Raw genomic sequence first — 22,145 nt, 5'->3', positions numbered from 1 at the left:
GGCCTCCCATTAATTAGGTTAGGGAAATGCAGAACTAAATTGCCATTTGGGGAAAGTAAAATGAAATAGACTCTTTTTTTCTTTTCTGCCTCCTGAATTTTGAATTCATGGAAGACAACTGCAGCAAGACCCATTCTTTAAGACCCTCTGACATTTGAAAGTAAGAAACCTGGGGTTTGACTTTAAAGCTCTAACTCCTTCTTCCAAGTCTCCTGCAACTGTTGCACCAGGTCCACAACCCTAAATGGTCATTTATATGATAATAATGACAACTAAGCTCTGCCCATAGCCATCTGAACTTTACAGTGTGGCTTTGCAAGTATTAGCTCATTTATTTGTGGAACCTGAGACCCCTAGCCCTTGGCAGAGGTGGTGGTGGGTGGGTGAGAAGTGTGCTGAGTTTGATTCATCTCTTAAAATCACAATAGGAATCAAAGCAAAGGGAGATCTACTCACTGTGCTTTGTAGAACTTTCTCTGCCCGTCTCCCTGTCTCCCCATTAACTCCATGTCTGTATGAGCTCCGCGCACCCTGGTCAGATTTTATTTAGGTGGTATTCTTTTTGGCCAACATGCTTTCTGTAGCAGTTCTGAAGGTCCCCTCAGAATGCCAGGAGGGGGCCCCTTCCTGCTTCTCTTGGGATCCCCCCATTGTGAAATGTGATCTAGCTCCGTTCTTCTCCCATCGTTATTACTGACGGGGGAACAGATTTACACTGTGAGGCCAGCACAGCTGTTTTGTGACTCACGGGAATATCATATTTAGCATGTTTTCCCCAGTGAAATGTATTTATTTAGATGACACATAATACTGTTTAAAAGCCAAGTCTGCCTTGCTCTTAAACTTAGCCTTATGGAAGAAAACCGAGGAGTGAAAAAGGCAGCATGAGCTCATTTGGGAGAGCCAGCTGGTCAGAGAGTCCTTTCGGGCCATTCATACAATGAGCTCACACTGGAAATCTGCACAACAGGGACGTAGACCCTGGGCACTGAACTACAGGGCACAAGAATAGGAAGTAGCCTTATAAGCAACTCATCCTAAGCGTTTGTGGCCCATGGATATTGCCACTGGGCATGGGGGGCCACTGACGGCACACAAGCATTCTAGAGAGAAAACATAGTCATCTATCACTTGAGTTGAGAGGGTGGCATCTTGGGAATTGATAACAGCATTATGGCTTTTATCCCCTCTGTAGGTCATCCTCCGGAAAGCAACAAGGCCATTAGCACTTGAACAAGCCAGATGGCCCACTCAGCTGATGGCAGGCTCCCCCTCGCCCACGCTCCCCATTCATCTTCCCAGGCATTGCATTACTGTCCCTCACTGGGCCGGGGCTCTAAACACCTCCCCAAATATAGGGAACTGGAGGGAAACCGTGCTAATGAAGTTAACATGGAAAAAATGGGCAACCTTCTCGCTTTGATTTTAATATTCTTCTTGGTGATGTCTGGAGCCTGGGGACTGTGCCGGGACCGCATGCTCAAAGGCTCCCATTTTATTAAGTGTATCACCTTAACTTGCTCACCTTCCATCTCATCTCCCTCCTTCTTGCCCACCTGCACAGAGCCTTCAGATCTTACTGTTTTCCTGTCATCAATTTCCCACCCCTTGTCCTTTCATCTGCAAACCCGGAGCTTTCTCTGCTCCCCCCAACCCCGCCTCCTTCAGCTCTTGTAAAAGAATATTAAATAAAACCGGGGCTGGCAGGGATCCTTCAGGAGTCTCACTCTTTACACATCCCTATCAGAGAGAGCTCTGTCCCTTTATGGCATGTGTTCCCTGCTCGCTAGCAGTTGCTGGTTTTGTCTCGGATTGTGTCAATTGGTCAGCAGCTCAATTATTTCCCAATTCCTTGAAGTCTTGAAAGTTTAAGTAGGAACTTTTCAAACTTTTTGTAGCAGCCAAAGCCTCAGTCACCCCACTGTCATGCCCCCACCCGACATCTAGAAGAGTGTGAATGCTATAGGTTAAGACCAGAGAAGGGACTCAATTGTCTGGTAGCTGATTGTGAATATCACAGGGGCCCGGGGAATGGCGCAACACAGAAAACAGCCCTTTCCTGCTTGGGTCGCTTTGTAGTCTTTGCAGAACTGGCCTCAGATGTGGGCTGTAGGGGATCCTGTCTTCCACCGGTTGACTTGCATCTTCCCTGGTCTACTCACTCCCCACTCAGGGTCCTGGCTGCCAGCTTCTGGTTTCCTCTACAAAGTTAGAGAAACTGTGATTCTTTGTTCTATCCTGGGGGGCAAGGAAGATCGTCACAGATTTCTGTGGGTGCAGTGATGGTGATGATGATGGTGGTGATGATGAAGATACGGCTGCTGCCGCCGATGACATTGGTGGTGATGATGACAGTGATAATGATAATGAAGAAGATGATGATGGTGATAGTGATGAGCATGGTGGTTGTGACCAAGACGATGAGGATGATGACGATGATGCTGATAATGATGGTGGTGGTGATCATGATGGCAGCAAGCAGTTGATGGTACAGGGTGTTGTTGTCAGTGGTACTCATTTAACCCTTATCAGCCAAGCATTACTATTACGCTCAAGCCCATTTTACAGATGAGGAAGTTGAGGCACAAAACCCATTAAGTATTTAGCCTAGGGTGACCCAGCTAGAACTAGAATTTAGACCCAGACAGTCTAGCTTGGAGCTCTAGCTCTCAGCCACTGCACTAAAGGTACAGGTGCTTCAGAGTCTTTGGAATGGTAAATCTAGAAGCAAATGAACTTGTGTCCCTTTTGAGTAGAGCTATCATTGACTATATTAAATGATCTCCACAGGCAGTGAGGATGGGATGGAAGGTGAGCAGAACAGAGAATCCCATCCTGTTACACCTTTTCTCAACAGGCATCTTATGAAGAAGGTAATTATAAGCAGAACTGTTTGTGGAAAAGTATGAGAGGGTCTGAGGCCCTGTTTTCTGATTTCCCCAAAGACCCTCCATAGTGGCCCCAAATGCTCTGCTTCCAGAGACCCCAGAGCTCCCTAGAATTCAGCTAGAATACTCATTGGTTCCAGATGTAGTAGATAATACTGGTCATCATTTGTTACCCACCTACTACCTGCCAGGTGATTTTCCTATCAGCTTTAATCCTCAAAACTGCCTTTGGAGTGAGGTGTGAATCTCTTCATTTTACAGGTGAGAAGACTGAGGCTCCAGCAAGCTTTGCAACCTGCCCAAGTGTAAGTTGGTGGCAGAGCCGGAATTTGAGCCAGGACAGTGTGACTCAGAAAACCTACTCTTTTCCAGATATATCGGCTGCTTGCTGTACATGACCCCCATGGAAATTAGAGCCATCAGTTTCCCTTTGTATACACACAGTGACTCACCCCCCTGGGTCTTGGAAGACTCTAGTACAGTCATCAAGTGTGATTTCTCTGGGCAGCACCTGTGTGGCCGCTCTTGCTCCCACACTCCTTTCATTTCCTGCCCTGTAGGTTATTTTTAAGTCCATGGGTTTCTTTCTTTTATTCTGCCTGCCACCAGCTTGGTCCAGATGGAGGCTGAGAGCTGACTCATCTGCGCTGTAATTCCCCAGGCCCTGCTGAGGCGCTCTTATGGCCAGGGTCACATCTGTGAGCTGACATCCTCTCCACTATAGTGGCCATTTGGGCTGACAGGTCCCCCACTCCTGCCAACCAACCATCCCAATTTCATACATGAGCTCCTGCAGCTCTCTCAGGTGGACGCCATCTGCTCGCAGTGATTTATCTGCACTTACTTCTTTCCAATCTGGCTTAGAACATCCTGGTATTGACCACGGTTTGATCTAGTACCTGTCTGCTGTAGAAGCTATTCAAACAGCCTCTGTAGACCAAGTCTAGGAGTCCATTCAATCTGTTAACTGTTTTCTTTTTATCCTTTCCCCTGGTAGGGAACATCTATTAGTCACACCATCCTTTCCAAAAATGGGGTGAGCAACTGAGTTGATGGTTTGTGCTCTGCTGGCAGGACACTGACCTTGAGCAGTGACTGGGGAGGCTGTGTTGCTTAGTGATGGAGAACACCGGCCTTAGAGTTAGATGGACCTGGGCTGAAGCTCTGGCTCCACCGCTTCCCACCTGCGAAGCTTGTCTGGCCAGTACCACTTTCTCTCTCTCTCTCTGGGGAAATGCTGCCCCCACACTCCATCGTGGTGGTTCTGCTGCAGATCACCAACCATGGTACACAGTCCCCTTGGCCACCATGAATGGTCCAAGGATGGGTTCCCAGTACCTTCCCTGAGATTTTTCTAAGTGGAGCCCATGGGGGATGCCGTCTCTACCCACGCAGGCTATTCCAGAGCTGCTTACGGCCCTTTTTTCACATTGCCAATGAAGGAATGAAGCATGTAAGAATGACGCCAATAAGCCCAGAGAACGGGAATCAGGAGACAGGGAGGAAGAGAGACTTAGCGAGTGGTCAGGAAGATTGTCCTCCCTAGAGCTCATTTTCTGTGCTCTCCAAGGTCAGCTCCATCCCTTTCCTTTCCAGGTACCCTGAACCATGTCATTAACGACATTAAAGGTCTCTTCACATGGGATTGGGTTTGAGAGTCTCTTGCAAGCTACACAACAAAGTCTTGGTGGCCAATTATGTCTGGCTGTGCTCAGAGGACTCTCTACTTCTGTTTGGACACTTGTTTTTTTCTTTCTGTGATCTAAACTATTTGCAAAGCACTTTCACACCGTGTGCCTCATTAAGTGCGGTCAACCATCCTTTGAGACAGGAATCTAATCATTCAGCCAACAACCCTACTATGTGCCAGTCACTGTTCTTAGCACTGAGAATATACTGGTAAATTAGACAAAGCTTCCACCCTCATGAGCTTCATTCCAGTTGGGGGGTGTGGACAAACAAGCAAGTGAATACAATACATAATAGAACTCCAGGCGGGAGTCAGTCCTGTGAAGAGCAGGTAGAGTGACTGGAGTTTGGGTGCTATCTTAGAGACGGTGCTCACAGGTGATCGTGGAAGGCTTTTCTGAAGAGTTGACATTAAATACAGACCTGAATGAAGTCAGAGCGTGAGCCAGTGGGAAGAGCATTATGGGCAGGTGCTACAATAAACCCAATGACCCTGCAGCAGGAACAAGATTGGCATAATCTAGATGTTATTAGCCCAGACAGTACCTTTATGTTAATTAGAAAAAGGTGCCCTGCTTGAGCCCAGCAATTCAAGGTTACAAGGAGCTATGATTGGGCCACTGCATTCCAGTCTGGGAGACAGAATGAGACCCTGTCTCTAAAAAATCAAAAGATTTTTTTTTAAAAGATAAAAAAAGGAAAAGATACCCTTCCTGGATAGACCAATTACCACTGAACATCATTGTTCAGGACACACCTGGACAACTGTACAGGTGATCCTGAGGAAAAGCTTAGGCGACAAGGTCATGGACAGACAGGAACCAGGACATAGAATTTTACTCAAGTGAGGGCTATCCGAGAGAAACGTAACACAAGCTATACAGGTCATTTAAAAATTTCCAATAGGCACATTAAAGAAAAATAAAAAGAAAAAGGTGACATAATTTTACGCTTGATCTTAGCCAAAAGGCCAAGAAGCGATATAATTTTAATAATATCTTTTATTTAGCCAATATCTCTAGAATGTTAACATTTCAACATGTGATCAATGTAAAAAAATTATGAGATATTTAAAACTCTTTTTTATACTATTTCTTGAAAATCTAGTTCATATTTTTAAACTTACAGAACTGCTCAACTCAGGTATTGAATTTTTATCTCAAATAATTGATCCATATTTAGATTTCATAAATTTATGGTGAAAAAGTAGATGCATATACCCAGGTTGTTCCAGTCACACTTAAAAGTTTCCCAATAATAGAACTGGGCATCAGTTTTTAAATATAAACTAAAATTAAAAGTAAATTAAATATTCATTTCTTCTGTTGAATGAACCACTTTTCAAGTACTCCACATGTGGCTCATGGCTATGGTATAGGACAGGGCAGTGGAAGTGTTCTGGAGCCATTGTAGGGCTGAGAACAGGGAATGACAGCACCTTATTACCTTCTAGAAGGATCTTTCTGGAACCTGGGTGGCAAACAGATTTGTAGAGGGACCAGAATAAAAGTAGGGAGACCGGTTGCAATAGTGCAGGTGGGAGGTGTCGGTGACTTGCAGGGGGGCGGCAAGGCTGGTGTGAGACTCGTCAGGTTTGGGACACATTGCAAGGGTCAGGCTCACAGGCATTGCTGCTGGAGTGGATGTCTCATGCCAGAGGAAGGGAGGAATTGAGAATGCCTCCCAGCTGTAGGCGGACTTGCTGGGACGCTAATGAACCTTAAGCTTCGAGCCCCCTCCCTGGCACGTACCTCTCTCCAAGGCTTGGATGTTGTGCTGTGAGTGGTATTTGTGGCGATCTTTTTTTTTTTTCTCATTCTAGATAAATATTCACTTTCATTTCTGATTTTATTAATAATTTTTTTTCTCAAAGAGGGCTCTCTGGATGAATAAGCCTCAAATCCCATAAGAACCTGGATCAGCCTCTACTCTGGGGTACGACTCACTCATTTTAAAAATGAGAAAACAGAGGCTTAGAGAGGTAAAAATGATTTGACTAAAGCAAATCAATACAGGCTGTCTGCATGTTTTTCTGTAATGAGGCACTTTTTGTCCAGTAAGTTGTCTTGAGATAATCCTCTTGCTTTTATAGTTGTTCACTTTTTTAAATGCCCTCTTTATGTTTTTCTACTTTTGACTGTATTACCCTTCTAAACAGAGCAGGTAACTAGGTAAGCTAAATCTTGGGTGTATACTTTTCCCCTGAGACACTGAATTTGTTATGTGGTTAGGAGGTGGTCTAACTTGGTGGTAAAATGTGGATTTGCAGTCAGATGCCTGATGTTTGAATCCTGACTCTGCCACTAACTTGCTGTGTGACTCTGGGGGAATCACTGTCCCTCTCTGAGCCTTGTCAGTAAAACATGGACAGTAATACCTACTGTACAGGTGATTAGGAGGATGAAGTGAGATATTTCATGTAAAAATTAGTCATTTGCCTTATAGACAGAAAGTACTTAGTAGCTATTATTGTTATTATTATTTTGTCAATTTTTTGTGCCTTTCCTCCATGACATCCTGGCCAGTCACTGTTCATCAGTCAAGGCCAGGGTCCTAACCCACCTACTGTAGGAGTCAGTCAGCCCATCATCCCTTGTAAAAACTTGACCTTTACACCACCTTACCCAGTCACCAAAGGTGGGACAACTGGGCATTGTGAGCGCTGAGAAGACCACGTCACCTGTGTTGCTGCCAGAGTGTTTAACCTGAATCTAATTGTGAGGAAACAATCACAAATCCAGAAAGGAGGGCATTGTACAGGACAACTGGCCCCAGACTTACAAAAAGAAACTCAATGACATAAAAACAAGCCAAAAGAGGTGGGGAACTATTCTATAAAAGATTGAAAGAGTCTAAAGAGGTAACACGGTCAAATACTACAGGAAAACCTCGGTGGATCCTGGTCCAGGTAAAACAAAACATTCAGGGAACAAATGGAGAAACGTATTGGATAATTGAGTTACTGTTAATTCGTATAGGTGTGATAGTCTATCATAGCTATTACCACTCAAACGTAAACAGTAACACCCCTGTAAAAAAAAATAGAAAGATGTTCTTATTTTAGGAGATGCATTATGATGTGAGTAGGGGTGAAGTGACATGAATGGTTAACAAGGAGACAGAGAGGGAATTCAGGGGCAGGGAGAGGGGAGAGGGGAGATAAGGGCCAATTGTTAACATGTTAAACACCCTTTGCTGTAACTGTCAACACTGTTAAGCATCAAACTTCTAATGCCAGGGAAAAGGTATATGTGTTCATGGTACCATTCTTTCAACTTTTCTTACATTTGAAAATTAAAAAAAGAAAAGCCAATGACCTTCAAAGCCACTTGGCCTTTCTTCTCTGTTCAGTGAGTTATCTGGCCTAACCCTGGCCAGGCAGTGGGTAATGAATGGTTTTCATGAAAATACCAGGACTCATTTGGGCACTCTGGTAATGCCAGTTAGTGTTTCTCTTGGCTCTTTGTCATCCCTGCCAGGGTATGGCAGGGTATGTGGAGGGCAGGGTGGTGAATATAGTAAATCCTTCCCTCAACATGAGATGGAGTTTCCACTCCTGGGGTTCTCTAACACATCCTTTTGTGGGATAGATCCGGGTGCCCCACTACTATTTAAATCATCCCTCTCCAAGCAGGTTTTCTCCTTCCATTTTTCTGTCCCTCTTCTGCCTGTGTAGTTTTTGGCTTAGAAGCTCATTTTGTCAATTGCTCCCCTGCCACCAGGTCTCTGAGATGCCAGCGATGTTAAGATCTCCATTTGCTGCCAAGGATCCACATGAGCCATCTTATTATTTAGGCTCCTGGCACTGGGATGTATATAACCTGGCTTTGTTTATTTGTCTGCCCTCTGCTTACCTAATGTCTCATTGAATGGGTCAGCTTCTGTCTATTCCAATTATTTTCTTAAGAAGGCTACAAGGCTTTCCTTTTGGCCTCTATAACAGAAGCTTCATCAATCTTTATCACATACTTAACCTATGCTTGCTTGCTTTCTCCCATTTTATTTTAAGTTTAGAAAATCCACTGTAATAAATGGTGAACCTTTTTAAAACTTGTGTAAAATAACCTTTATTAGTTGAACCGTGATAGCAGAAGAATCATTTGTATTAGAATTCATTGTTTCTCTGTGTGTATCCTCTTCTAAGCTATAAGTTCACTGAGGACAGGGATTTATCCTTGTCTTATTCTCTGACTGGGTCTGATACATAATAGCAACTCAATAAATGTTTGTTGAATAAAAGAAACATCCCTATTGCCAGAACCATAACCTCTTGTTAATTGGACAATCATTCAAAAGCAACAAGCCATTTCCCCCGAGTCAGATAGTTAACAATTCATAAAGACCTCTTGGCCTCTTAAGTCTTCAATGCCATTGTATGCAAGAAAGAGTTCGCAGGTGATATTTGTGGGCAACCTGTATTTATTGAGCTACTACTGGTCAAGCCCTCTTGCTTTCATTTAACAAACATTTTTGGGAGCCAGAGAGCCAGGCATTGTGCTGAGTGTCAAGGACAAAGATGAATGGCCACTGATTGCTTTTAAGGAACATCCAGCATTGTAGGGGAGGATGCCCCCCAGTACCTACATGGCGATCAGGCAAGGCAGAGAAAAATAAATGCCCCAAGAGGAAGAAAGGTGAAAACATTACCCAGAGTCCCACTTCTGAAATGATCTCAAAAGCTCTTGGGAAAAGAAATCCACAAAGTAAAAAGCACAAGGATATATTTGTAAAGATTCCTACAGTCAAAAAGCATTTTTACTAGATGTAGATTCTCATCACCTGTGAAGCAGAAAACATACTTCTCATTCCGTAGAGGAGGAAACTGAGGTTCATGGAGGGAAAGTGACTGGCTCAGACTTCACAGCCAGGGAGTGGCCGAGCCAGGGCCACTAGGTGTCCTGTCGTGGGGAGTGGGTGTGAGGCTTTGGTTCTCAGTACTGGTTGAACATGAAACTCTCAAATTACCCCCAAATTCTGACTCCGTTATCCTGGGGTCACTCTGTTTCTAAAGCTCCCTGAATGATACTGGTGAGAATTAGCGTGTATCAAACATACTTTTTTATTTTGTATTTTTGATGCCTTGACTGACATCTTGGGGTCTTGCTGATCCTGGAGGGACTGTTCCCCCATCTCTCACCCCCCAGAATTAGCCAATTCCTAGAGATGGCCAACAATTCACCTGTGAGTACACTTAACAAAGAAAACATCCAATCCAGACCCCACGCCCCAACCCCCTCCTCTGTGGGGCTCTCACACTCTGGCTACCGTCCACCTGCACTGGTCACCCCACGGCCAGCTACCAGACAAGCAGCCACAGCCCCTGTGCCCCTGAGTCTGCTGAAATTATTCAAACTACCTACACTGCCTCTCCTGTGTCTTTTCATGGAAACCACAATAAAGGCTCTTGCTCACGTTTTCCACGTCCTCCTTTGCCTCCTGACAGACCCTGGGGCTCCCCCTGGGTGGCCCTGCATGGTGTGCCAGCCCCTCCTCTTGGGAACTGTGAGTAAGAAACTGTCTTGTTGACAGCAGTTGTCTCCTTATCCGTTGGCCTTGCCACACCTAAATAATAATGAAAGATATCTTTTTAAACACAGTGATATGAAGAATGGACTTATGGATTTGCAAACTGAGTTTTGCAGATCCCTAGGGGTTTGGGATCACCCCATTCACAGATCTCTTCTTTTTCTTCTTTCCAAACCCAGTGGCTTCCCTATTACCTAGTTTACATAGCAGACCTTTGCAAACATCATTTGGATCATGGCACTTGCTCAAAATATCATGTTGACTCCCCAGAAGCCAGAGTTCTTCTCATGGCCTGGAACACCCTCCTCCCCATGGACTTGCTGACTTTACCCTGGTTTACCCTGACCTGCTACTGTGGCCTCTTTGCTGCTCCTGGAACCTTCTAGACAGGTTCCCTTTTCAGAGCTGTTCCCTCTGCCTGGAACATGTACGCCCACCTCCTGATAATCTCACAGCTCAACCCCTTGCCCTTCTCCAATCTTAGCTCAAATACCCCCTTCTCAGTGGAGATACCCTGTCTTCCTTTGTCTATTCCATCACACTTATTGCCCATGAATATACAATATCAATTATTTATTATGCTTATTGCTTTCTCTCCTCTCCTCCCTACCTCCTTACTACTGTTTGTCATCTCCACAGATCAGGAACTTTGGTTCCTTGAGTATATTCCAAGGACCTAGCAGAGTGCATGGCACAGAGTGGGCATTAAAATACTTACTCATTGAATGAGTAAATTTCCACATAAGATTTTGTTGAATAAAAGTTCCTTAGTTAAAAAAAGAGTTTGCAAGCAACTTGCCTAGGTCTCTTTGGTCCTCTTCATATCGGACCTGTAGGGTGTCCACTGTGAGGGTAAAGGACATTGGTGATGATGAGTCTCTTGAGCCAGGAAACAGTCAAGGGGAAGTCTTCCAGCAGGGACCCTGGGGACAGCCAAGTGAATGTCACGTCTTCTCTGGGCAAGAAGGCGGCTCAAAAACAAATAGCGTGATCATCCAATACGAAAGGAAATAAAAGATTCTTGGAGCAAAGCTTTATTATTGTAGTAGTGGTCATCGGGCCTGATGACAGCTCTTTTAGGGAGCAAACCAACCCATGGTCAAGAGGAAACACATGGAAATAGCTCAGAATTTTTAAAGAGTCCTTGACAAGGTTCTGCACCAAAATCTATTTTTTTAAACTTTTAGTTAGGACAGTATGGGGCATTTTTATTAACTGGATAAAAAAATGACTGAGAGGCAGGGAGCCAAGAATGTAACAAAGAGGCATCTCTGGCAGGACTGGTATTCGCTGCAGGGCACCAGGTGAGAGGCACTGGGAGCCTCTACAAATGATGTGGATGAAAATGTGCCCCCAGGAAGTCAGTGACCCAGCAGGTGACCTTGGACCTTCCTGGGTGGTGAAGTGTCAAGGCAACGGAGACAAACACTGGGAAGTTTTCAGGGCTGAGCGCACAGGCAGGGAAGTGGTAAATGAGCTTCACTGGGGTGAACCCTGGAAATGCATCCAGGGAAAAATAACTTGCAGATGTCAGGCGCGACCCAAGGAAGGACAGAGAAGGCACTAGGCATTATGCTGGAACATGTCAGCCAAGATGTCCACAGAATGCTGGGCCTCGCCAGGAGGGTCCCGCTGCTTTTTGAAATGCCTCATCTTCTGTCGTCCCCTCCCCACACCCTGTCTCCCTATGCTGGGTGTTCCCCTTAACTTTCCCCTGTCCCCCTTTTGCAACTGTGCTTTTGAGCCTTGTCTTTCCCTCCCTGGTGAGAGGCACCTTGTGAATTCCTGGCACCCTTTAAACCCCAACTCAAAGGCTCCTTCTCTGGCAGAGCTTCTCAACCTCATAACCACCCATCATAGCTCAGAATGAATCACGCCGACGCTCTGCTCAGGCCTCTGTGGAAAGCACATTCAAATGATTTGTATAATGTTTGCCTCATGCTCTGTGAGCTCCTCAAAAGCAAGGGATGTGTCTTACACAGTCAGTGCTCAACAATTATTTGCAGGATGGACAGCAGATCAGCTCCGTGTATCTCAAGACACATGCGGAGATGGGGACGGTCCCAAGCCAGCTGCGGTGGCCCTGGGGAAGGAGGAGCCACTGGAGAGAGGCAGGTCTCTTCAGCTAAAATAGACACAAGTGACCCTTCAAAATCCTTGAAAGGTATAAAGAAAGTGAATCAAGGCCCTGCTCACCAAATCACAGGATCTTGGAAAGAGGAGGCCACTTTTAATGTATAAGAAACAAGTTACAATTTTTTTTCAAGTGAATGAAAGCTGCCTTGAATCTTTCAGGGTATGAAGCATGGGTTTTTTTTTTTTTTTATCAGCTTTGTTGTGCTAAAACTTACGTTCAATTAAATGCACCTATTGTGAGTGTATAGTTCAATGAGTGTTGACAAATGTATACACCGATGTAACCATCATCACCACCAAGATATGGGCCATGGCCGTGCCCCAGGGAAGTTCCCCATGCTCCTTTAAAATCATCCAGCCCCCTCCCCCATCCAGGCAACCCCACCAGTGATGGATTTGCTCTCCCTCACTAAGGGTTAGTTTGTCTGCTCTAGAGCCTCATGTGTACATTTTGGTGTCGGGCTTCTTTCCCTCAGCATTGTGTTTTTGAGATTCATCTCCAAGGTTGGGTGTATAAGGAGTTGGATCTTTCTCATTGCTGTGTAGTATTTCACTGTGGGACCATGACACAGTTTGTTCATCCATTTACATATTGAAGATATTTTGGTTGTTTCCAGCTTGGGTCCATTATGAATAAAACTGCTGTGAACATTTATATACAAATCTTTTTATGGATGAGACATAGCATTGTTGCTGTTTGTTTGTTTTTGAGACAGGGTCTTGCTCTGTCACCCGGGCTGGAGTACAATCATAGCCCACTGCAGCCTCCATCTCCTGGGCTCAAGCAATCCTCCTGCCTCATCTTTCCAAGTAGCCAGAACTACAGGCACACGAACTCACCCAGCTAGTTTTTAACTTTTTTGTAGAGATGAGGTCTCACTATGTTGTTCAGGCTAGTCTCGAATTCCTGGCTTCAAGCATTCCTCCTGCCTTGGCCTCCCAAAGTGCTGGGATGACAGGCGTGAGCCCTCATGCTGGCCAAGACAAGTGTTAATAAGTAAAATAAAAGAGACAGACTCTCAGGGTTGGAAAGCAAAGCTAAGAGGGATCTTTACTTGCTGGATCCAACCCTCTGCCTGCTGCCTTCCCTCCTCAATCACCCCCCTGGAAATGGGCTGTTTGATCTCTATTTGCCCCACCGACAAGGAACTCACTACCTCTCAAAGTAGCCCATTCAGTGAAAGCTTCAATTGTTGGAAAGTTTTTCCTGACAGTGAATTACAAATGGCCACTGGATGCAGCCTACCTACTGGTGTTGCAATGAAGTCTAGTAACTCATCCATACAGTGAGATATTTAAAAACTGCCCCAGATTCGCCTCCAGTGTTCCCCATTTTAGTTGACATACTGTTCGCTCTGCCAGCCATTGCACTCCAGTTGTGCTCCGGCTTGTGGCCATTCTCTTGAGCTGCACCACCAGAAACAGAGCACATGGCTCCAGCCACGCCAGGCCGGCCCCACGCTGGCTAACCACCCCTGCCTCTGCAAGCCACGCTGACCTAACATTAGCCCGGGACCACCACCACACATCGCTGACTCCCGCAGAGCTCACAGGCAGCGACAGCACAACCCCGAGGCTTTTCTCACATGTGTTGCTATTAAACCGTGTCCCCCCATCCTGTGCTTCGCACAGTGGGTAGCAGATTTATGGAAATGGCACAGGCTTGAAAATACAAATAGCTTCAAAAATGATTCAGACAACTTCATGGTTGAGAGACCCATAATGGCTTATTATGGCAAACTGGGATGTTCTGTTGTACATTTCTTGTTTTTCTGGCGGACATCAGGATAAATAACTATGTTGGACTAGATGGTTTCTGAGGCCCCTTCCAGCTCCAAAATTTTGTGATTTTTGTCCTCCCACCAAATGTTCTTTGGTGCCACTGTCAGCCCCAGAATGAAGCCAACTGGACCAGGGCTTGACTCGGTTGTAATGTTCTCTGAGAGGAGAAGATGGAGGAGAGAAACAGGAAGGAGAGGGTGGAAGAGGCAGCATCACTAAAAATTCCAAACATCGTTCAGCATGATTGGGACAAAGTCTGTCCCCCTCACCTGAGGGAAGACAGTTGCTAGCACCACCTTCACATTAAAATATAACTTACAGTTTCATTATTATTTGTTATAAAGCGAAATGCATTCATTTGGAATTCTTAAAAGCAAAGAAAACTTTTTCAAAAAAGACAATCTGCAATTAATCCACCATTAATATTTTGGTGCATTTCCTTCCAGTGCTTTTTAAATGTTTATTTATCTTTAGATCTATCTGTCCATCCCTCCCTCCAACATATACCCACCTATTCCAAATTTTGTAAGAGAAAAATGGGATAAACAATTTGTCCCACTCAACACTATCTTTACCATTTTCCCATGTCATTAAATATTCTTTGAAAACATAAATTTAATTTTCTTAGTATTCCCCAAAGTAGATAAACCATAATGTGGGATCATTTCTAATCTTAGACATTTAGGTTGCTTCTAATTTTTTCCTCTTACCACAATGCAGAGACAACCATTCTTGTACATAGACTTCATATCTTCAGTTATTTTAAAGATATACTTACTGAAATACAATCTTGGGCCAACGAAAATGAACTACGTATCACCAGACTACTCTCCATAGTCTGTTTGTGGCTCTGTAGAAATGAGCCTCTCCTCCTAGTAGCTTTTCTGAATGATGGAATAGATCAACTCTCAGTTTTACCTCCTAACTGAATGTGACACAGACGAGTGAAAGGTAAAAACTATACGCAAAATGCTAAATTTCTCTCCAAGGATCCTAAGCCCCGTAAGTGAGGAAAAAACATGAACAGTTGGAAAGAAAATTGGAGTTAAACTGCCATAATTGAAACAAACACATAATAAATGTCCCAATTGAAGTTGAAATGCCCAAGTGCATCAGTATGAAAAAAAAAAAACACCCTTAAATAAGAACAGCAAGTCCTGTGCTATTGGTGCATGGTAAGTCTTAGGGATTGTGCCCACGTGGCTAGAGGCACCTAGTCTCTCACTGCATCAGTTTGCTAGGGCTGCCGTCACAGAGTCTGCAGACTGGGAGGCCTAACAGACATTTATTCTCTCACAGTTCTGGAAGTTGCAAGTCCAAGATCAAGGTGTGGGCAGGGCTGGTTTCTTCTGAGGCCTCTATCCTTGACTTGAGGATGGCTGTGTTCTCCCTGTGTCCTCGCATGGTCTTCCTGTTGCGCATGTTTGTGCCCTAATCTCCTCTTCTTATAAGGACACCAGTTGTATCAGGAAGGCCCATCCTAATGACCTCATTTTAACTCCATTCCCTTTTTAAATTCTCCAAATATGATTATATTCAGAGGTACTGAGGATTTGGGCTTCAATATATGAATTTTGGAGGGACATAATTCAGTTTATAACCCTTAGCTAGTAGGACTGGTTTACAAGGAGGGTTTTGTGTTTGTAATCTGATCTCACCAGCTTCTGATGCAGGACTCCAGGCCCTTGCAAAGCACCTTTCTTTCCTCCAGGTATTTCTGGGAGTCCTCAGGGAGTATCTCTGGCAAATTGTATTTTCCCAAATGGCTGCAAAAATATCTCCTGTGTTGCCAGCTCTTCTGCAATATGATCTTGCCTTTTCCCACATCCAGAGGTAGAGTCTTACTCCCACTTCTCTTCGATCTGGGCTGGCCTTAGCACTTGCTTACCACCAATAGAGTGCAGTGGAGATGAAGCTGCATGACCTCCAAGGCCAAGTCAGCAAAGGCCATGCAGCTTCCCGATACTCCCTCTCAGAATCCAGCTGCCATGTTGTGAGGAAGCCCAAGCCACAGGGAGAAGCCACACAAATGCACTCTGGTTGACAGTCCCCACTGAGCCCAGCCAGCAAGGGATCCCAGCTCAGGTGGCTGACATGTGAGTGAAGACATCCCAGGTGATTCCCATCCCCAGCCACTTTCCTGCTATGTCCCGAATGAATTCCGTACTCCCAGAACCTGTAAACATATCGAAAGAATGGTTTTATATCATTTTTGGAAAGAGGGATTGTGGCTTATTTAAAGTTATTTGGCTGGTCCATAGAGCTAGATTAAAACCTAGGCCTCACAAATTTTTGATTAGAGCTCCTTCCACCATTTATTCTTTCAACAAATGTTTATTTTCTATAGAGCTCCGCATACTGTTTTGGGGATTGGGGAGATGGTGACGCTTGGATTTAGTTCCAGAGTACAGAATAAGGACCTGTGGGTGCTGCTGCAGAAGGTTGGTTACAATTCAGTGTAAACAAGACCTCAGTATTTAGGAGAACTTTCTCCAAATGGAATGACCTTGAGGCATGGCAATGAGGAGCTGAACGCCTCAGGCAGACAAGTGGACTTAGTGTTGAGACCAGTCCCAACTCTCCCTGACAACTCTGGGAGTCCATCACTTCCCAAAGGAATTTAAGACAGCTTTCTTTTATTTGACTTAAAATTTTCTCTTTTAAACAAGATGCTCTTGAAGATCCCTTCTACTAAGTTTTCATGATGCACTTTGTACAATATTTCTCCTGCCTGCCCCCAAAGCAGGAGGCAGCATCGGGAGACATAGGTTCAAATCCCAGCTCTACCTCTCACTGGCTGAGTGGCCCTGGGCAAATGATGTAAATTACCTGAGTCTCAGTGAAATGGAAAAAACATACTTCCCATCACACAGGGATCGTTGTGAGGATTAAAGTGCTTGTGTAAAAATCAAGTGAAGAAATGTGTATTAAATCTGTTGCTGTCTCTCCCTTTCTCCAAAGTAAATATCTCAAACTTTCAACATCTGCACTGCCTTCAAAGCCTGCCAGTTCCCCTCTTCCCTCACATTCAACAGGTGACCTACCTATTTTAGAGAAAGAGAGAGAAAAGAAAACATCAGGTGTGTCTCCCTCAATTTTCTCTAATTACTCTTCTAACTGAGCTGCGCCCTCTCCCCTGTTCTCCCTTACGGTAGACCAGAGGGTCCTCCCCTGCCCAAGGCTAAGCCCCCTCTTCAAGAAACATTCCCAGAGGTCTTGAGGTCCCTGAGCTATTGGCAATCAACCCCTCCTCCTGGGTCCCCCTTTCTATAGAAAACAAGTCGATATTTCTCCTGCTGTCTTCTGCCTCATCTTCATACTAAACCTCTTGAAAATGTCATCTGTCCACCTGCCACTTGTGCTTGTACCACCTGGGCTGTCACAGGGTCTGCAAGGACACCCTCATTGCTCAACCTAGAGGGCACTCTTCCATCTTTCACTTCCCGGCAGTGTAACCTTGACTGTTGTAGGCTCCTTGAAGTCGTCTTCCACTGCTCCTTCCTTCTCAGACATCCACATGTCTAGTGATCATATTTGTGTGTGGATGTCCTGCAGACACATTAAATTTAACAGATTCAAAATCGAGTGTGTGGCCACTGTCTTCCCTGTCCCCACTCCTCCAAGTCTGTCCCACCTGCCGTGTTCCCTCCATTCAGAAACAAAATGGCCATTTTTCCATTTTCTCAAGCCAGAAAACAGAATGTCATCCTCCAAACTGCCTTTCTTAGCTATGGATTCTATCTAACCTTCTAATTACCTTATCTGCCTTTTCTTGCCCATCCCAACTGTCCCTGTTATTTCCCATTCAGGTTGCTGTGACGGCCTCCTAGCAGGTCTCACCCCACTCCAACCCAGTCCCCGGCCTGAATGGTCTTTCTAAAAACATTTCCAATTCTGTAATTTTAAAAACCTTCATGGTTCGCCATTGTTCTCATGCTAAGTTTCAAACTCTGGGCTTTTGCATGTGCCGTCCCCTGTGCCCAGAACACCCTTTCTCCTGGCTGTTGGTTCAATTCTTCATCTTTCAGGTCTCAGTTTAGGTATTACTTCCCCTGATTCCTCCGGGCTGTTAGATCCCTTCTCAGATAGACCCTTAACTGCTTTCACTTATCATACAATTATTATAATTGTGTATTTCAGTCTTGCCTGGCACTGGGGCTGGCACGAATCGGGTACTTGATAAATACTTGCCGAAAAACAAGAACAGAAGGAATTACTTTCCACCAATGGTTATCCAGCTGGAGTGTGCATTAGAACCACCTGGAGGGCTTGTTAAACCAGTTCGCTGGGCTCCACCCCCGGAGTTTCTAAGTCAGTAGCTTGGGGAGATGCCCAGGTGATGCTGATGGTGCAGGTTGGAGACCAGACAATAAGGCTCTCTGCTTCATCCAATTTAAAAGCAGCCTGAGAGGTGAGGGATAGCTACTTTTCAAGAAAGCTGGTAGGAACTCTTCGAGGCTTGGTAAATTTCTGGTACCTCTCTTCTTCATAGCTTTCTTAATAAGAGCATTTCATGAAATTTTAGCTTCTGAAAATATTCTTAGGAAACTAGGTGGCTCTAAGGTAACCAAAGCACATGCCCCATTAGGGCTCAAAGACAGCACCTGGAGCTGCGCCCTGCTTGGTAGAGGGTTGCCAGGCAACAGAACAAAGGTGAGGCTGAGCTGGGATTAGCAGCTGGCATCTGAGAGTGAACCACTGAGGCAATTAAGGGTGGAGTTCTCATTAGGAGAGGACCACAGGTCGGGTCGTAAAGAATCCCCAGGATGTAGATTGGGGGCCTTAGTTTGCAATGGGAGGCCATAACATCCTCACGTGGACAAGTTCGTGTTGCAACTTGGCCTCTAATAGGACTGGGGCTTATTTTTCTCAGAACTACTGAGAACTCATGGGGGAGATGTCTTAATGAGTTCTGGGTAAGAAGTAACTTATTGTGCTCATCAACATCAGCTTTTAAAAAATATGCTTTATTAGTTTATTGTAAAATACACATTCACATTTGAAAATTTAAAAAGTATGGAAAAGCATATAATTCCATGACCCTTGAAGGAAATCTGATGAGTTTGGCATTCATCTTTTCAGAGAAAATAAACATAAGTGAGGTTATTCTATATATATTTGCTCTATAACTTAAGAAAACACTTCACTGTATAGAGTGGACATTTCTGGATCAACATTTCTAACCCTTAACAGTCATGGAAGTTTATTGTGTGGATGTAAAATATCACCCTTTGAGGGGGCTATTTTTAGCAATGCTGCAATGGACAACCTTATCCACATATCTTTTGCATTTGTGAGTTGGAATAGCTAGATCAAAGACAATTCATCTTTCAAGTTTAGCTATGGAACGCAGGTGTCTCTCCAGGAGGACTGTTTCATTTATACTTCCACTAAGAATATATGAATGCCCATTTCCACATACCCTCACCAGCACTTGTCATTATTAGTCCTTACAGGATAATTGAAACAATAGTGCTTTAATTTTTATAAACCCCATAGCTTTCATTTTTTAGATTTTTTTTTATTGTGCATCTCTTCAAATGTTTATTTTCTCTTTGTATTTTTCTGAGATGTGCCTGTTCCTGTTATTTGCTTATCTTTCTATAGGGCTTGTTCATCTATTTTTCTTATTATAAAAGGTGAGCTGTTCTTCTAAGTCTTATTGATTAATATTGAGAGATATTAATCCTTTCCATTTTTTTTTCACAATGCCATAAAGATGTTTTTGGTTTTTAATTTGTAAATGGTTCAACCTATTGATGGTCTAGAAATTTGCACATTTTCCTTAAAAATAAAATAAAATTACAATTATATCATTAAAAAAGCTTCCTTTTTAATCTCATGGCCCATAATAAGAGGGGGAAGAAAAGACAGAATGAAGCAAAAGAGGAACAAAGGCAGAGAGGAAGATACAAGAACACAAAAGAGAGTTATAGTCATCAAGCTTATTAATTCCTAAGAGACACAAAGGGATTAATTAGATTAGAGATTCTCAAACTTTAATTTACATAGGAATCACTTGGAGCTCTTGTTCAAATATAGATTTTGATTCAGTAGGTCCAGGGCTGCACCTGAGAGTCTGCATTTCTAACCTGCTCCCAGCTGAGGTTGATGGTCCATGGACCACACCTGGAGTAGCCAGGCTTTACATTATAATGAGGGAGAAATATTGGTGGTCTCACTGATTATCCTAACTCCACTTAAATTATCACCTGTTTTGAAAATTAACTCACTCTCTCTTTCCTTCGCTTTTTAATTAAGCAGGTAAATTTTTAACTTCCTGTTCTGGGAAGTGGGAGATGGCCACAGTTCATTTTTTTAAAGAGAAAAATAAGTCAGCTTTCATGGAGTAACATCCCTCCAGCTCATGGCTTTTGAGAATATATGGCTAAATATATGGTGAGTATGCAAGTATGGAATGTTTACTTCTTGAGGCCTGCTTGTTGGGCTGGGTAAGATAGATTAATTGGCCTTTTGGGCAGAAATATTCCAGCCCTGTCCTGGCTCTCTGTCCTCCCCAGAGTTATAAAGGGGTTTCTCTGTATTATTCTCTGAGAGAAAATAGGTGTAGTCTAAACACACTTCCCAAGATGTAACATAATGGGTCTTGTAAAAGGCAACATAGTCTGGGCAGTGGGGAAAATAAAAAGTCTTAGAATAGGTGTCAGAAGAGCTGGATTGTTGTTCTGGCTTTAACACGGTTGCTTTGCATATAAAACTTTCCTGGCTTGGTTTCTCCAGCTGTAGAATGGAGCCTATCATACAGCTTTACTTCCCCAGGGTGCCACTGGAGTAAAAAATTTCCTAGAGGGGTCTTGGGACCTTCTCTAGTGATGCCACTGGTCTTCCCCTACCAGAGCACATCCTGACTTGGCTTTCCAACTGCCAAGCAAGTTTCCACAAAGCTTTCTGTTAAGTGCAAAGCAAAATCACAGCCAAAGAGGCTCTGGGCATTTTTGGAGCGTCCTGATGTCAAGAAGTTGCCTAAGCCATATTCATGCCTCTATGTGCCGTAAGGGTATATGGACATTACGTTTCTATTTGAAAGTAATGGGTATCTGTTCCTATTTGAAAGGAAAGGGTTAAATGTGGACCATGCTCAATTGGTAGGCACAGCAAGGGTAGCTTGGAACAAACATTGCCACATTGGTATGGGGAAAGGGAAACTAGCATTTATTGAATGTGAATTATCTCACTTTCTTTCCACAATCCTTTGAGATGGGAGTGATTCCTAATTTTTCCCCCAGGAACTTAGAGTCAGCAATTTGCCCAAATTTAACAAGTGGAGAGGGTGGAGCTAAGACCTCAAAGCCCAGATCTGCTACACTGGTAGATTACCACCCCCCCACCATCCCCAAAACTCTGAGCAAAGCAGGGGTGCTTGGAGGTGGAGAGAATGGAATTTGAGCTCTTGACCTGGGGCAAGTCACTTCACCTCTTCAAGCCTGCTTCCCAACCTACACCAGTGACAGCACCTCTCACGCACAGCTCCTGCACAGGGCTGGCCCACAGTGCTCAGTGACCAACAGGTATTGTCCCCCTATCCCCAGCTCTCACATAATCTTCCAAGTTTGAAGAAACCCAGGGTTGCTGGCAACAGAAAACAAAAATAGACACCCCTCCCCGCCTCCAGTCAGTCTCATCCCCAAGTCCTCAGGACACCAGGGCCGGAAGGACACTGCTGTCCTCTTCCAGCCGGTGCCCACTTACAAGCCCTGTGTTCTCAGGACAGTCACCTGGGAGCTCATTTTACTTTTGTGCCCCTCCCAGCATGGTGTGGAGAGGGGGCAGAGGGCAGGCCTGGGGAGCAGGTCTAGTTCTGAATCCACCTCCTCCACTTGGCTGCTGTGCTCCGGCTTGTCGCCCCATCTTGTGCTCACGTGGTCATTGTTAAGACTTTGCAGACAAGGCAAAGAGCCTACTACGGAGCTAGCTCCAGCCCACAACCCCCAGCCCCTGCCCTGCTCCCCTACCCCGCCCGGGGTCTTTCTCGGCTGGACAATCACCCTAACGATAGCATCAAGTGCTTCCTGGGCGCACACCCAGCCTCTCGCCTTCAGCAGTTACGTGATCACATTCAGTCATCATCTCAGGCCCCCAGGCTCCTCCCCACCAGCTCCCGTC

This window comes from Eulemur rufifrons, chromosome 14, assembly GCF_041146395.1.
Source record: "Eulemur rufifrons isolate Redbay chromosome 14, OSU_ERuf_1, whole genome shotgun sequence".
Classification (NCBI taxonomy): Eukaryota; Metazoa; Chordata; class Mammalia; order Primates; family Lemuridae; genus Eulemur; species Eulemur rufifrons.
Note: the sequence above shows the minus strand (reverse complement) of the source record.